The 16916-nt window shown below is 42.6% G+C and overlaps 1 long non-coding RNA gene across 1 annotated transcript; it reads left to right on the plus strand.

Moving 5' to 3' along the window:
• Window positions 1–9520: 9520 nt before the first annotated feature.
• On the plus strand, window positions 9521–14674 carry LOC115462440. The gene is made up of 3 exons (XR_003940849.1): window positions 9521–9653; window positions 10350–10413; window positions 14561–14674. It is a non-coding gene; the product is annotated as an uncharacterized LOC115462440 (long non-coding RNA).
• The last annotated feature ends 2242 nt before the right edge of the window (window positions 14675–16916 follow it).

A 16916-nucleotide genomic window follows, 5' to 3' on the forward strand; every position in this document is an offset into this window, starting at 1 on the left:
ATTGTAGAAATTGTAAGAATGATGAACCCTATATCAGCAAAACATTTTTTCTACACAGGAACAAAACCTTTTACTGCCCCGCGGGAGTGGTAAAATGTTTTGCTCCTGCTGTAAAAAAATCTCTTCCTCCCCCCAGGTCTCACTTACAGGATCCTGCAGCCGACACCAGTTCACAATCAGAGGCTGTTTCTGTGGACTTTCTTCTGCCGCATCTCACCCTCTCTACTGCAACTTCCTTTTTAGCGTCAAAACAAGAAGTTGCATTAGAGAGGGCAGGACGCTGAGAAGGAAGGCCACGGAGACGGCATCTCAAGTAAGTTTAATAGACAAGAGACCAAGAGATGTCAACACATTGAAACCAATTAGGTTAATCTCTGTTTCCACTCCCCTGTGCAGCTGTCATCTCTAGTACACTCAAAACCTGTGAGCTGCTGCATCCATGTTTTCGTTCTTTATTGTTGGTAGCATTATTTAATCTCACTTATATTTTTAAACATGCCGGTTTGTGCAACATATGGATGTACACAGAGGAAATATAATAATGGAATAACATTTCATAGGTAGAGTTGTAATTTGTTATAAATTGTATGCAGTGTGTCATTTGGAGGGGCTGGTTATAGGGACCCCCTATCATGTGTTATATTCGTGGAGAGATTTTTTTTTCTCCTGATAAAGGGCCACTAAAACAAACATTATGCTATGAGAATCAGGTGCTCAATATTCAGAATTTCTATTTATTTATTTACTTTTTAAAATTTATTTATCAAGATATACAATTCTGTATCTCCATTCAATAAGATAACAAGAAATTAAATCAATAAATTACAATGCATTAACAATAAACAAAGGAAAAACTAACAATTACAATCTTCACCCCCAAGAATAAAGAAAGTAGATCAAGATGGAAGGAGAAAAAGAGAAAAATAAAAGAAAAAAATCTATATCAGTCAATTTATTTACTTATTTATGACATTTATATCCCACATCTAACATGAATTAGGTTGAAACCTGGGAACATTTAAAAATCTTTTTTTTTTCCTGTGCCAAGATCAAAAGAGAAAGATGGTTTGTGGGAATTTGCTCCTTTTGTTTTTTGGAATGCAGTGGTATATCATAAAAATGCAGTTGATAATTTTTATTACTATTATTTACTACTGGTTGATATACAGCAGAAGTTAACCAAGTCAACTTCATGCTTTGTAATATAATTTTTAATAGCATTTTCTCAGTTATTACCCAAATACAAAAAAATTATGTTCAGTGGAAAATAAATCTGTTGGCTCAGGTTACCTGCTATGTGAATATTCCATCATTGTTTCATTATTGTTACCAAGTATTACATATTATGGGCATTTACTACTACTACTACTATTTAGCATTTCTATAGTGCTACAAGGCGTACGCAGCACTGCACAAACATTTGCTTTAAACTTTGTTTTAATTTCTTTATCTAGACCTTACATACACATGGTTTTGCTTTCTAAATTCAAAGGTGAATCCTAAAGGTGGTTGAATAATTAGGTACAAACTGTGTTGTTTCTGACTTTACTTGTTTTGGACTGCTTACGTTTGCAGTGTGTGTATAAATGCATCTTCTGGTGTGTGCATGTGATAATAACTGTCTATACTTATGGTTATGATTTCTGAAAATGTGGCATCATTAAAGGACAGAATTTTAAATGCCCAGTTGCTAATCTCAACTTTGTCAAATGTTTCAGACATATCCATGTACTTGCTCCCATAATATAAATGAATTCTATTATTCTGTCTCACTGTATTTTCAAATGTGAGCCACACTGAACCTGAGTTTGCTTGGGATAATGTGCAATATAAATGTAATTTAAAAAATCCTTTATCCTTTATTTTTATAAGACATTACCTATCCAGCTGGATGGTGATGGCACAAGGAAAGCAAGTTTGGTTCAGTGAAGACTAACTCAAAATAATCTGTTCCTTAGTTGGGCTCTAGTATTACCATAAAGAAAATGTGACCATACCATGCCTCTGTGGTTATGTTCCACTAATAAGTTAAAAGATTAACTTGCTTTCTTGAATGTATAAACTTTGGATGTATGCTAGGAACAAAAACATATACTTATTTATTCAATATCACAATTCCTCAAGTACACAACCTTTTAGGGTGGATAGTGTTCACGATGAACTCCTTTTATTATCGACCAGATAGAAGAGATAAGAGTTTTCAGTTGTGGCACAGTATAAGCCATCACAAGAACAAAATATAAGAAAACCAAAAGACTGCATTAGGAGCTTATAGCCCATTTAGTTATGTTTATACAAAAGAGATCTGCATGTTCAAAACAGAATAATCCATTTGTGTATCTAAAAGGTAAACGTCTACAATTTTACTTCCATTTAATTTCAATATATTCCATCAACTTTATAACACCAGGCTTCCCAAGGCAGATTACAACAGTTAAGATGAACCCATCAGGAAACAGGATATCACTGAAATTTGGCCAACTGTATTGTATAAAACAGTGTAGAAAAATGAGCACAAAATATACCGTGTTTCCCCGAAAATAGGACCTACCCCGAAAATAAGACCTATTGGGGTTTTCCTGCAAATTTAAAATATAAGACATCCCCCCAAAAGTAAGACCTACCAAAATTTTTTTTAAGCAGGGCCACCGAGAGCCACCCGAGGTCGCCCCCCCACCCAGGTCGCCGGGCCCCCCCCTCCGTCGCTCCCAGAACTAACCTGAAGCTCCTTTCACCTTCGCAAGTTCGGATTCGGAGCAGCAGCATGGCAGACCTCTCCTTCCTTCCGTGTCCCGCCCTCGCCTGACGTAACATAACGTCAGGCGAGGGCGGGACACGGAAGGAAGGAGAGGTCTGCCCTGCTGCTGCTTGCTGCTCCGAATCCGAACTTGCGAAGGTGAAAGGAGCTCCAGGTTAGTTCCGGGAGCGACGGAGGGGGGGCCAGGCAACCGATGTTTCCCAGAAAATAAGACATCCCCCCCCCCCCCCCCGAAAATAAGACCTAGAGCGTTTTGGGGAGGAAAAATAAATATAAGACAGTGTCTTATTTTCGGGGAAACACGGTAGATCTCTCATTATAATTGCTGTTTCTACAATAATTTTTAAAGCTGTTTTAATTCAATTCTTATTTTAATGATATTTACATCTACATATGGGAAGCTTTCAAATAAATTAAAAAACTGTCCAATAAGTAAAAAATAAACAAAAAATCTTTTGTCCTACACCTTTTAAGGCACTGCCTATCCAAATGGAACGACTTTAGACTTGTTACAGATGGACCATGCATAGGCAGTTCCTTATTTTTAATAATCTTTTGCTATTGTTTTCAATAGCGTTTGCTATTGTTTTGGTGTACTAAAACCGTGGCAAGCTCCGCCTACTGGCTTCAGCTCTTACAGTGGACTAGATAGGCTCACTTCCACTTCTGTTTATTAAACCTCCTTGTGGCATCTGACTGTAAATCACTGCCAGCTGCAGGAAGCTGTAGGTGAGACCAGCTAGGAGGAGGAAAGGAAGGGAGAAAAGTGGCAGTGGCCTGGGAGGGGGGAGAGCAACGGTGGTGGTGGGGGGTAACAGCGACAGGGAGGGTGGGGGCAGCAGCAGTGGTGGTGGGGACCCTGAAGGTTTTTTTGCCCCGGGCCCAGCTTTGCCTCTCGGCGGCCCTGCCCCCCTGTGGCCACATGACTAACAGTGCTGGCGCTTGTCAATGCTCATGGTGCCTCTCTCTCTCTCTGTCTTCTCAACCTACCGCCCTACTACCTTAACGCCACATCATAACAGAATAAGGGCCAACTGCAGGACTTCAAGCCAACCTCTCTCAGAATCTGCTGGAAAGGGTTTTTTTGGGAGGTTTTTTTAAGTGACAGGACCTTACAAGCACTCACAGCTTCACATACCACTACAGGAAACATGGTACACAGCAGCCCTCTTCATTCCCCTCCTCCACCCCCCCCCCCCCCCGAGCCTGAGGAGATATCATCCTTGATGGGCAAAGGGAGGGGGAGGGACCTCCGGGGGGCTTCAGCCCCAACCAGCCTGACTGCCTGAGAACTGGAGCAGAGCAGAGGTGGAGAAATCAAGAAAAAATCCTGAAAAACCTCTTCCTTTTTTTTTTTTTTTTAATTATCTACAGAGAGACTCCTTAGTTTTACATAAATTGAGACTGCACAATACAGAATGACACGGGGACAAAGTTTGTCCCCATCCCCGCCCCTAGGGTTACCATATGGCTCCAGAAAAAGGAGGACGGATTGAGCCAGCCGGGTTTTACTTCCATTGCTTTCAATGGAAGTAATTGAGGCAGCCGGGTTTTACTTCCATTGCTTTCAATGGAAAGCAATGGAAGTAAAACCCGGCTGGCTCAATCCGTCCTCCTTTTTCTGGAGCCATATGGTAACCCTACGGGCCGCCCCATCCCCATGGGTTCTGTCTCCGTCCCCACCCTATCCCCGCAGGTTCTGTCTCCGTCCCCGCCCCATCCCCGCAGGCACTGTTTCTGTCCCCGCAGGTTTTGTCCCTGTCCCCATGGGCTCTGTCCTAATCTGCAGAAGTCTTGAACAATTATGATTTTATATTTAAATCTTTTTATTAAAGTATAAACAGGAACAATATGCTGTGCAACTATTGTGTATAAATTACAAATAGAAAACAATAACAGCAAGCAGCTATAATAACCCTCCTCACCACCACCCTCTACCCTTCCAACCCCAACAATAGCTGATTTCTACTACCCCAAGTGTAACATGGGTTAGGAAAGAAGAAAAAAACCAAAGTGTAAAATGGGGATTACTTGTGCTGGTGAACATTCCGCCAGTCAGCAATGTAGCTTAGAATTTTGAGAAGGGTTTTGGAATGGGAAGCTAAGGAGGGGTTACCTGGGAGATGGGGCTGGCTGGCAGTTGCAGAGAGGTTCTGGCAACTGAAGAGAGTGGATGTGCTGTTTGATGTGGGACAGGCAGTGTGGAATTGAAGGAAATTAAAAGTTTTAGGAAGTGAGTTTGGCTGGCAGTGAAAGTATTGAGGTGAGAGTGATAGTAAAAGTGAGATTGAGAAAGTGAGATTTGGGACTTTTGTGTAAATGTAGAGTGAATGGTGAAGGGAGTGAGTTGGACAGCCAGAGAGAGAGGAAGTGCTGGGATGTGGCAGAATGTTTTTGATTGCCAAGGTGAGAGTAGCTGCTGTGCTGTGTGTGAGCAGGTAAAGGGTGATTTTGATGAAAGAGAGGGGAAAGAAAGATTTTAAAGGAATTTTGGTGATTGAAGGTACTAAAGCAGCTGTAAGACAAGGGTGTTTGTAGAGGAGAGCATCTGACAGTGAAAGCGTGAGGCGGTGCTGCTGTGAGTGGGAAAGTCAGAGGGGAAATTTGTGGAAAAGAAAACTGTTGGAGAGAGTTTGGGTGGTAATAATAGTGTTGTGGTGAAAGTGGGAGTGAAGGTGTGATTGGGGTAGAGTTTGAAATTAATTTTCTCTTATTTGAAGAATTTTGAGAAATTTTTGGATGAATTGCAATGAGACAAGAGCTGTAGTGATTGAATGAAAGCTAATTGATAGCAGGGTGAATGGGATAGGTGGAAACAAGGAAGAAAAATAGGAAGGGTTTGGATGATTTAGGTATCTGTTTGAGATGTAAAGATAGTGGCTGTCAGTCACTCTTGCACAGTATAGGGAAATAAAAAAAACAAATTAGCTAGGCTTGGAAGTGTTAGGGATTGTTATAGTTAATTTTATTTTGTTAGATTGTAACTGGCCACAGTATTTGTTAATATGCCCCACCAGTGAAAAGGATGTTCCCGAAAGAAGGAAAAGACAGGGTTTGCCCACTTTGAGTTGCTTAAGTGTGAGGTTTAGGTGGAACATCGACCAGACGGGACCGGCTGGTGATCAGAAGACGACAACGGGTCCCGACGCAAGAAAGACTTCTGTGAACTGCGGCATACCTGGCAGCTAAGTGAACTGGGTTAATAGTGCAAGAAAAAAAAATACAAACTTACCTGAAAGTCTCCCGGGAGTGAAAACTCTAGACGAACCTGTAAGAGGAAAAACACAAAGAATCAAATTCTTTATAATAATAGCCACACACAATAGAAATGAGCGAAAGAGAATAGAGGAGGGGGGGGGGGGGGGGAGAAACTGGTTATTTTGAAGTCATTGGGTGTGAAAAACATTAAGCATTTGGACTCCTGTGGGTTATTTAAAGGGTTATTTTAAAAGTAAGGGATAATTGAACATATGTACTATCTGAATTTCTTTCATTGTGTTGACATTGGAAGAGAGTTCTGAAACAGAAAGAATGACAAAATGTTAAAAGGATATTTATTTGTGGAAACGTTTAAAAAGTGAAGGGAATTATTCCAAAGGATGAAAGTTTAATTGTCAATCTTATTTGATAACCTTTGTTTTAATATATTCTTATAGACAAATAAATTCAAACTTTATTAATTTCATCAGTAAGTTTGGTTATTTCCCTAACCAGGGTAAATCCAATTTTAGTTTTTTTCCCCTTTCATTTCACAGGAGTGAAAGGCGAGGTTAGTGACCTGTAAGTCCCTCAAGTTTCAGCGGTGGTGAGTTAGATGTCGGTCCATGACTACTAACAACAGATATTCTGAGCACACCCATCTTCACTGAAATTCAGGGGGTCCATTATACAAGGAATCCTAATCCACCCTGTTATGTCCAGGGGTACAAAATACAACCTGTTCTGTATGCCCTAGTGGGGAGAACTATACCCTATGAAGCACTATTATGATTTTTTTTAAATCTGTGGATGAATAAGACGTCATCAACAACCTCAGGATTCAGTCTAGCTCTTCTGACCTTCCACAGGCCTTCCCGCAATAGAAGATGTCTTCTTAGAAGATGTGCTGGTTGCATGATGTACAGGATCCCACATGCAATTTTTGCCTAGTTGTGGCCAGCATGTATGTTTGCTTTTCCAAAAACTCAAAATATCGTTGTCTGCTTCACTCAACATAAATAACAGTCCAGTTCATTAAACAGGTTTTCAAAACGGAAACGTTTGTCCCTCTTCCCCGTGGGCTTTTGTCCCCATCCCCGCCCCGTCTCCATGGGGATTTCTCCCCATCCCCACCCCGTACTTGTGGGATCTGTCCCAGCCCCAACAAGCTCTATCCCCGTCCCCATCCCCACGGTTTACTGCGGGTACCCATCCCCGTGTCATTCTTACTGCACAAGCTATCCATGTCTACAACCTGCTGGAGAAACACTGGCTTTCTAGGGTCTGCACAGGCTACATATAGGCTTACTGTGAAGTTAGAATTTCTTAGCCTCCACCTGCTGGTAGCGTGCATAACCCATCAATCTGGACCAGTCCAGAGGGATGATGATGAATTAGGAATAAAAACTACTGTGGCTGGAAAGAAGTGCTTTGGTGGATATTTCTGGTGGTCTTATCAGTGCGGAGTCCTGATTCCCTCAGCACGTCTGGTTGTGGGACTAATACTAGTAGAGCTTTAATTTTTCCTTTCCTCTTTCTCTCGCAAGGCTTCAGGCGGTCTCCGGGCCGGCGCATTGCTGCAGCTGATGTGGAAGCCTAGGATTCTGTTTGTGTGTGTCATCCTGACGTCCTGCACAACAAACAAGGTTGTATTGCTCTGCATGGCCTGATTCCTTTCTGGCTTCTGTGTGTGGTTCTGAGTGCCTGCCCCTGTGAGTAGGTAGCACATGCACATACACATACACACACACACTACAGAGGCACTGGCCACTGTTTAAAGCACATAATTGCATACATATTTAGGTGACCGTAGAATTTCCCTTTTTAGTTTTTTGACTGTGCAGATCCCTAAAATTCACTTTTTGGGCACCAGGCAGGGCAGGGTACTGCCATTTTGAGGAGGAGCCCAAAGAGGAGAGAGGGATTGTTAGTCCCTCTGTCCTCCAACTACTACTATGACAAGGTAGGCCGTGGGGGGACGCCAGGGAGGGAGGGAGAGATAGCGGTCCTACTGGACCATGAGGACATTTTTGTTCAATGTGTGTGTGTGTTTGGGGGGGAAGTTAGCGGTCCCACTGGACCACCAGAGCATTTTTATTCAATGTGGGAGGGGGGAAGCTAGCGGTCCTACTGGACCCCCAGGGATTTTGTGTTTTTTTGGGGGGCCTGGAGGTCCACCCAGACCTCCTTGCCTTGTGTTGGGGGGGGGGGGGCTTAGGTTTGACAGGTCCAGGAGAAAATCCCAGACCTGTCAAACCTCTTCTTCTGTTTACATCTGTTTACAGGTCCAGACTTTTGACAGCCCAGACCTGTAAAACAACTTCTATGGGAGGATTGTGTGTTAGGCACATACCCAGGCACTATCCTCCCGCAGAAGTACCCCTATGATCAGAGCTAATAGTGTGCCTATATTTGCATGCTATTAGTTCTGATCATAGGGGCGTTAAAGCCCCGCGCCATTTGGTGCTAATTGTAGAGCGCTATTTGGTACAGCACTGGACTTCTGATCATTGGCGTAGGTGGGTGGGATGAATAACATCTTACACACAATTTTTAAACTGTTTGGCTTTATTCTCCCAGTCTTCAGTACCTGAATAATTGAGGAGAAATCCAGACAGGGTCTAGCCATAAAGTCATGTTTTAGGCATGTTATCACCAGCCCTGCTCTTACATGTCTTCTTGTTTCCTGTGTCTGGTGTAACCTGTTTTTTGTTATATGCTGTCTTGGATTATGTCTGTGTGTTCTTCAAATTTGTTCTAGTTACCACTTGCTTCAGTTCTGATTTTAAAATGACTCTTCCCTTGTCTTTAGAATATGTATTATACTGTTGCAATAGTGTGGTGTTTGCAACAAAATGGGATGAAGCAAATAAATAAATTACAAATAACTAAGCTATGAGCATGGTCTCGCAGGTGTGCAAGCTCAGAAGTTAGTCTAAAAGTTGTCTTGCTTATGTATTACTTATGTTCAAACAGTCATGCCAATAAAGTTGTACAAATTTGAATGAAAAGGAGAGATTAGAAGTCAGAGAAGACCACAAAAAAAAAAGGAACAAATAGAGACAGCCAACATAAATCAAACTGCAAACACAAAGACTGAAAAATGGCTTTTTTTTTATTTTGACAAAGATTGCCTGTTTTTATTTCTTTTGTTGCTGTTCTCCTGTGCCAGATACGAGTCTGCACTGGGGAAGGGGGAAGCAGCTAGCGTCAGCAACTCCAGTTCACTGACTGTGCCTCTTTCCCATGGGGGTGCCTGTGCTGTCAGATTATATTCAGACGCCATGAGGAGATTAGTTCTTACAGAGCAGTATTTTGCTACTGTGTCCACAGCACAGCTAAGATATTTTCAGTTTAGAATAGAAATAAAAGATTAATACATTTTAAAAATATATAAGGAGATACCTTTTTATTGGACCAACGTAATACATTTCATTTCAATATAAACTAATCTTCAGAAGATGCAGTTAAGGCAGCCACGCCTCTCTGGACCTGCCTCTGGTTTGCCCTATAGCATCTAATGCTGCTTCCTACTACCCTGGTTAAATGAAAGAAGGACTGTAATTGCCTCATTCAGCTACAGGCTCCATAAAACAAGCAGGCCTATTGGGCTCCCTGGTCTCCCCGGCAACACTTTGTTTGGGGCTGCAGACTAGTTCAGCGTGAGTCACAAAAGTACGAAATCATAAGCAAGGAGGTAAACCTGCAGAAGTCTATTTTCATTTGTAATCTAAATATAGTTTAGAACAGCATCAGGACATTGTGCTGCTGGCTTTAGACCAGATGTATTGAAATGACTTTAACCATTTTGTGTTTACGAGAAAAAAAATCTTAGTATGTCTTGCTCAAAGTTTAACCTCTGAGGAGAATCTGTAACAATCCTTGCTGGACTCGTACAGAGTCACAGTGTTTGACATTATAGTTGAGTTTTATTTTATGAAGAGAGAACAGGGTGTTTGGACCAGGTGTTCCTTTCTGCACTTTGGGGCTTCCTGCTCAATGAAAACTGGCCTTTACTAACAAGCGACCAGGGTCTTTCCCATTCTTAGTCCTCTCCGGGCTCTTACTGATCCTTCAAAGTGACTAGGAGTCTCAGACTGCCATTCTTTCCAGAACCTTTGCACACCAAGTCTAACTACTAGATAGGTGTCCTGTTGAGCTATAATATAGTCTTCTCCCTCCCTCTGCAGCATCTCCAGAAGAGTTTTGGCATGGCAGCTTAACCCAGGTCAGGAGCACACAGTACTCTCTGCTGAGGCCCTAGTCTGGCTCTTCCAGTTGTTAGGGTTTATTCTGTTTGAATGTTAGGATTATTTTCATTGTATTTTAAACAATATTTTGCTTACAGTAACTATATAGTATAAACTAAACAGCTATTTCTTATTTTTTATAGAAGCTATTTTACAACTGGATGAATCTGAAAAGCCAATTTCAAGACAACCTACAACCTAATCTGTGTATGTACAGTATAAATTTTAAAAGTCTAAGGGGTCAATATTCAGCTGGTGGCAATGAGTGTTTTCTGACTGCTGGCAGCATTATTTCCGGATATTCAATACCGGGGCCCTGTCCAGGCTTTAGCACTGAAGATCGAGGGGGGGGGAGGTTGAGCCAGCTAGCTCATAACCTGTCAATATTCAGAACGTAACCGGCTATGGTGTAGGGCATAAAGGATAGGACTGTGATTCGTGGTCACATTTATGCCTTAAACCTGGCCGGTTACATTCTGAATAACAGAATTAAGCGGCCAAGTGCTGACTCCCGCCCGCCGAATGCCCCCCAACATAGTCAGTTTTCACTTAAGTGCTAACTGGTCGTTTTCAGCGAAGGTAACCTGTAATGCTGCTGAAAACGACCAGATAGCTTTGAACAAATGATTTAGGGGGTGTTTTACTAAGGTGCGCTAGCGTTTTTAGCTACGCTAAACATCAGCTAGCGCTAAGCACTGAGATGCCCATTATATTCCTATGAGCATCTCAGAATTTAGCGTCAGCTGATTTTTAGCACGAGCTAAAAATGCTAGTGCACTTTAGTAAAAGACCCATTAACCAGTCAGTAGCCGTTTCTGGCTAGCTAAATCACTTTGAATATCAACCAGCAAATGATTATTATATGTGGTTATATAAAGCTGTGTGGCTTCAAGGATGGTTATAATATCAGTGAAAATATTGTAAGTAAATAAATTCAATGAGATCAAACAATATTCATTTATCATTATGTAGATTTTTAGTTGTGCTATAGGACCACAAAATATGCATTTCTAAATTTAAATGGATAAGTTAGGCCAACTATTTATGTGGACCAAATTTAAACAAATAAACTGAATATCTGTGCTATTGGGGTAAAGTTAAGCCACATCCCCAGAATGCCTCTGTTACCCATCTTTTTATGCAGAGAATGTTTGACCATGTATTGAAGTGTTTCGCCAAAAATTATTCATTCGTCAGTCCCACAGTTAAAAAAAAAGTATATTATTGATTATAAAGTTAATTCTAGAAATCCTTTTGAAAATCAACCTCCATACAAAAAAGAAATATTTAAATTTATATGTCATTTCAACAACAGCAACACCAACTCTCTCCACTACCAGACACTCTGGAGCTCATTTTCAAAAGAGAAAAACGTCACAAAAGTGGCATAAAGCGGCAGTGAAAAATGTCCATGTCATGATTTTTGAACCTCAGATTTGGGACAGTTTTCTCTGCAGTTCATCTAAATTGCAAGAGAGCATGTGTGGACATTTTCCAAGGATAATGGAACAAGATAAAAACATTTAAGGCAAAAATTGGATGTTTTTATCTAGACCTGTTTCAATCATAGCTAACTTACACAATGGTGCCCTATCTGACCAACTAACCACTGGAGGAATTAAGACATGACCCCGCCCCCTTATTTCCCCAGTGGTCACTGACCCTCTCCCACCCTAAAAGATGTGACAGTGACAGTATACCAGGCTCTGTGATAACTTCAGAGACTATGGCCATTCTTATTAGAGCAACAAGCTGGTCCCAGGAATAGGCTAGTGGTCAGTGCAGTGGACTGTAGAGAAAGGGACCCAGGTCCACTCTATCTAGTATACTTGTGCTGGAAATTGTGAGATATAGGTAGGAAACACCTGCAGACCTGAGGGCTTTTGTAGTAGTGTACGGTTAATTATAGTAGATTTGTAGGTGTTCTAGGAGGGCTCACAATATAAAATAAGGGTGTTAAGGTGGGATTTGTACTTGGGTCCCTATATGTGGTCCACTGCACTGCTGCCCCTCTGATCTGCTGGGATGTCTGTACGGCCAGTTTACTAGGAATGGTGTCACTCAGCCATCCCTATGGCTTGTTTTTTTTTTTTTTTTTGCGTTTTTCTCTAGGAGTTGTTTTTAATGGTATCTAAAGAAATGTCTGGAAAATCCTGGACAAAACCAGATGTTTTTCCAGTTCAAAAATTGCTATGTTCAGGATGAGAATTTTAGACATTTTCAGCAAAATGTCTACAATTGGACTTAGACATCATATCAAAAATGCCCTCCATGTGAAATAACACAGTCTCTAGAAAAACCCCCCACACTCAACGCATATATATCAAATCTACCATACCAAACAAACATTTAAGTCAAGAACTTAAATAGCTGCAACCTGGCCTGTGAAAAATAGACAATGCAAACATTATAATAGATATGCCAAGTCTCGCTCAGGATTGTATTGCACTCTTTTAACTGCTATCTCACTCTCACACTAAGGAGGTCTTTTACTAAGGTGTGCTAGTTTTTAGCTCAAATATCAGCTGGTGCTAAACGCTGAGATGCCCTTAGGATTTTTAGCAGTGGTCACAGCAGGCTGCTTTAGGCTGGCCCCATTGGTGCATTCCCTTTGCTGTGTTGCATCACGATATCCACAAATAATATCCATGAGATAGATTTTCATGAGGTGGAAGCAATTCATGCAAATCTCTCTCATGAATATTAATTTGGATATCCTGAAAACCTAACTGGTTGGGGTTGCTCCAGGACCAGGTTTGGGAAACCACCGATTTAACTATTGATATGAAAATATTTAACCATTTAAACCAAAAATGCACAGAGTTGAGAGGATATGTTGGGAAGAATTTTTGGAAGGAAGGAGATCCATAAAGACAATTATTCAAAAATGTTGCTGCACACATTTTTAAGAATGAGTATGGAAAATTTGGGGGGTCATTTTTGGATTTTTTTTCACAATTTCCAACTTTTTTCAGTTTATTTTGAACTTCTTTATAAGGTTTGTTTACATACATTGAACTTTTTAATGCATACAGTTTAAGTTTACATATGTTAATTTGTAGATTAATGTACTTTAAACTGATTTTGCATGCATACTTTGTTTAAGGTTCGCTATATATCCTTAAAGCATGGGCTATTAACAATATTTTCATGTGACCTTTAAGCTCCTGAAAACTTCCAGATTTGGAAATTAGAACATGATCTCTCTGGTAACAGGGACACTATTTTTGTGTTCCAAAACAATCTACGGACAGGGCCATGGCTGATTTTCCGGAGAATATTTGTTATTTCTGGTCATGGCCTGGAACTTGCCTCTGATGTTTGTATTTCTTAGCCATGTAATTTATTATAGTTGTTCATTAGACGGGCCATGTTAAGTATTACTGGTCTTCCGCTCAGTGCTGTAGCGAGGGTGCCTGACACCCGGGGCGGGTCGCCGCTGCATACCCCCCCCCCCCAGGTGCAGGGCAAGGCGCACCCCACCCCCAAAATGCACCCCCCCCCCGAAACGCACCCTTACTTTGCAGCGGAGGGCAGGCGGGATGGTCGATCCGCCCCCAGTGCACGTCACTGGGAGCTGCGTCGGCTCTGCTGCTTCCCTGCTTTCTCAGCCCCGGAACAGGAAGTAACCTGTTCCGGGGCAGAAAGAGCAGGGAACCAGCGAGCCGACACCCCCCCCCCAGCGGCGTGCACCCGGGGCGGACTGCCCCACCGCCCCCCCTTCCTACACCACTGCTTCCGCTCAGTCATCTCATTCCTCTCCAGTCTGTCCAAAATTCTGCAGCACGGCTTATTTTCCGCCAAAACCCACACTAGCCCACTCCTCAAGTCACTTCACTGGCTCCCTGTCCGCTTCCGTATACAGTTCAAACTTCTATTACTTACCTTTAAATGCATCCATTCTGCTGCCCCCCCCCCCCCCCCCATTACCTCTCCACTCTCCTCTCTCCCTACATTCCTCCCCGTGACCTCCGCTCGCTGGACAAATCTCTCTTGTCATCCCCCTTCTCCTCCACTGCTAACTCAAGGCTTTGTTCCTTTTCTTTCGCGGCTCCTTATGCCTGGAATAAACTTCCTGAGCCTGTACGTCTAGCTCCATCTCTGTTTTCAAATCTATGCTGAAAACCCACCTTTTCACTGCTGCTTTTGGCTCCTCATTTGCCTCCGCCTTGTTCCCTCTCACCCAGTACTTCCCTCTCCTTATTGTCTTGTCTGTCTGTATTATTTTTAGACTGTAAGCTCTATTGAGCAGGGACTGTCTTTCTATGTCAGGTGTTCAGCGCTGCATGCGCCTGGTAGCGCTATTCAAATGCTAATAATAATAATAATAATGTTACTGTTGAAATTCTTCCAGATTTTCTTAAATAGCCTTCATTTTGGCTTCATTGAGTTGAGAAGCTGAAATATTATGCACTCCAGAGCTTACTTAATGTTGGAAAGAGAATACCTAGAACTCAAGGAAGCAGGTCTTCATGTGAGTATACAGTGCCTTTAAAATATTAGTTTCATTGGGCTGTAATTTAACTTCTAAAATGTGCAACATAATTTAATACTTTCCTAACGTGATTTTTGCTTTCTGCAATATCTTACTGTGCTGAAAATAAATGTTACAAGCACCTTTCAGTCACCGTGGGTAGCAGCGAATGCCCCTCCAAAAAATACTCCTACAGAGGCATAAGCAGCAGGCAGTGGGAGATAGGCAAGCCACTTGCCTGACAAAACCATAGCTCAAAGGCAAGTGGGGAACAATGGAGTATCAGTGCAGGTGCGGGAGTACCGCAAATCTGGAGCTAAAGAGAAAAGCATATTAGCCACCTGGACAGGAAGGAGAGAGCAATTCTGGAGCACTTTGTTGCTGCCTTCACTACTGACTGCAGTCCCCACTAATCTTTTCTGGAACATCTGACCCCATCTTCAAACTGTGCTAGCACTATGAGCAAGTTCAAAACTTCCTGTATGCTGCAGTGGCGTAGCCAGACTGCCAATTTTGGGTGGGTCTGAACCCAAAGTGGGTGGGCGCAAAATTTTCTCTCTACCCCCCCCCCCCCAGCAAAATTTAGTCACACTCAGATGCATTTGTCACACAGGGTAAAGTGCTGCTTTTCAGTGCATCCGATTTCAGACAATTTATTTAATAGCCTAATCCTTTTCAGTGAGCTTTCAGAGGCCAAAACCTCCTGACTCAGGTCAGTATAATGCTGTTACGGTATCCTCTCCTGACCTAAGGAAGGAAGTATTGGTCTCTGAAACTTTATTAACACCATATTACTTTATCCTAAATTAAAAATAAAATTATTTTCTTTACTTTTGTTGTATGACCATTTACTTTTTCTCACTGTGTTGCTCCCAGTCTCTAGATTCTGCTTTCCTTCGTTTTCGCTTAACTCTTCTGCCAGGGTTTCCTGGCCATTTGTCATTTTTCTCTCCTTTTTCTTTGCTTCGCTCCAGGGGCAGTGACGTAAGAGATGGGAGGAGCCTGCAGAGCCAGCAGCCAATGCTTCGAGGCTGCCTGCGGTGCCGCACTTTTTTTTTAAAACATTTTTTCTTGTCGTTAGCGTTGGCGCTCAGCTCAGTCAGCTGAGCGCGTCTTCTTTTTGTAGCGGCGGCCCTGCTGCTCAACAGGAAAAGCAGCAGTGGCCGGCAATGGGAGCTGGGGCTGGCGCGGGCCTGGAACAAAAGTGGGTGGGCGGGCGAGAGCTGAAATTGGGTGGGCCTGGGCCCACCCAGGCCCACCCGTAGCTACGCCCCTGATATGCTGATCTCACACCACGTATCATGAGTTTTCAATCTACCAGAAGTGCCTGCACAGGTTGAAGAAAGCAGTCAGTACCTGAGGCAGTGAAGGAGTAGCCTAGTGGTTAAAGCACCAGACTGACAACCAACAAAGCCATTTTCAAATCCTTCTGCTGCACCTTGTGATCTTGGAGAAGTCACTTAACCCTCCATTGTCTCAGGTACAAACTTAGATTGTAAGTCCTCTCAGGACAGAGAATTACATACAGGCTAATTTTCGAAAGAGATGGACGTCCCTCTTTCGACATAAATCGGAACATGGACGTCCATCTCCCAGAGACGTCCAAATCGGTATAATTGAAATCCGATTTTGGATGTCTCTAGCTGAAGTCCGTCGCAAGGACATCCAAATCTCAAGGGGGCGTATCGTAGGCATGGTGAAGGCGGGACTTAGGCATGCCTAAGACTTGGACACCTTTGACCCATAATCGAAAAAAAGCAGGGACGGAGAGGAAGTGACGTCACCAAACAGCATGGTCGCTCACTGAACGAGCTCCTGCTTCCCCACAGAAATGCAATAAAATCAAATCCAGCGTGATAAAACAAGCAAGAATAGCGAGCAGATGTTAACAGGTTCGAAGCGAACTACAACGGCGAAAAGTGGAAAGACAGCGTCCATAGATTTCTCTCGCTTTGCCTTCCTCGGAGGAGCACCGCAGAGCGAAAACAAGATGGCGGAGGTTCATAAGGCCAAAGAAACGGCAGAGACGGAACCTCAGGCGGCACCACAATTGCTAGGAGGATCCGAAGAGGAACTTACCACACGCCTACAAACGTGGTTACAGCAGATAAGCTCAGATCTCAAGGCACTCCGAACCGAAGTAGCAACCTTAGGTTCGGATTTACGAGGAGAAATTCGCGAGCTGGGAAATAAATTGGAAGAGATGGAAACGCATGTGGAAGAGCACAGTGAGACT

Source organism: Microcaecilia unicolor, chromosome 2 (genome assembly GCF_901765095.1).
Source record: "Microcaecilia unicolor chromosome 2, aMicUni1.1, whole genome shotgun sequence".
In the NCBI taxonomy this organism is placed as follows: Eukaryota; Metazoa; Chordata; class Amphibia; order Gymnophiona; family Siphonopidae; genus Microcaecilia; species Microcaecilia unicolor.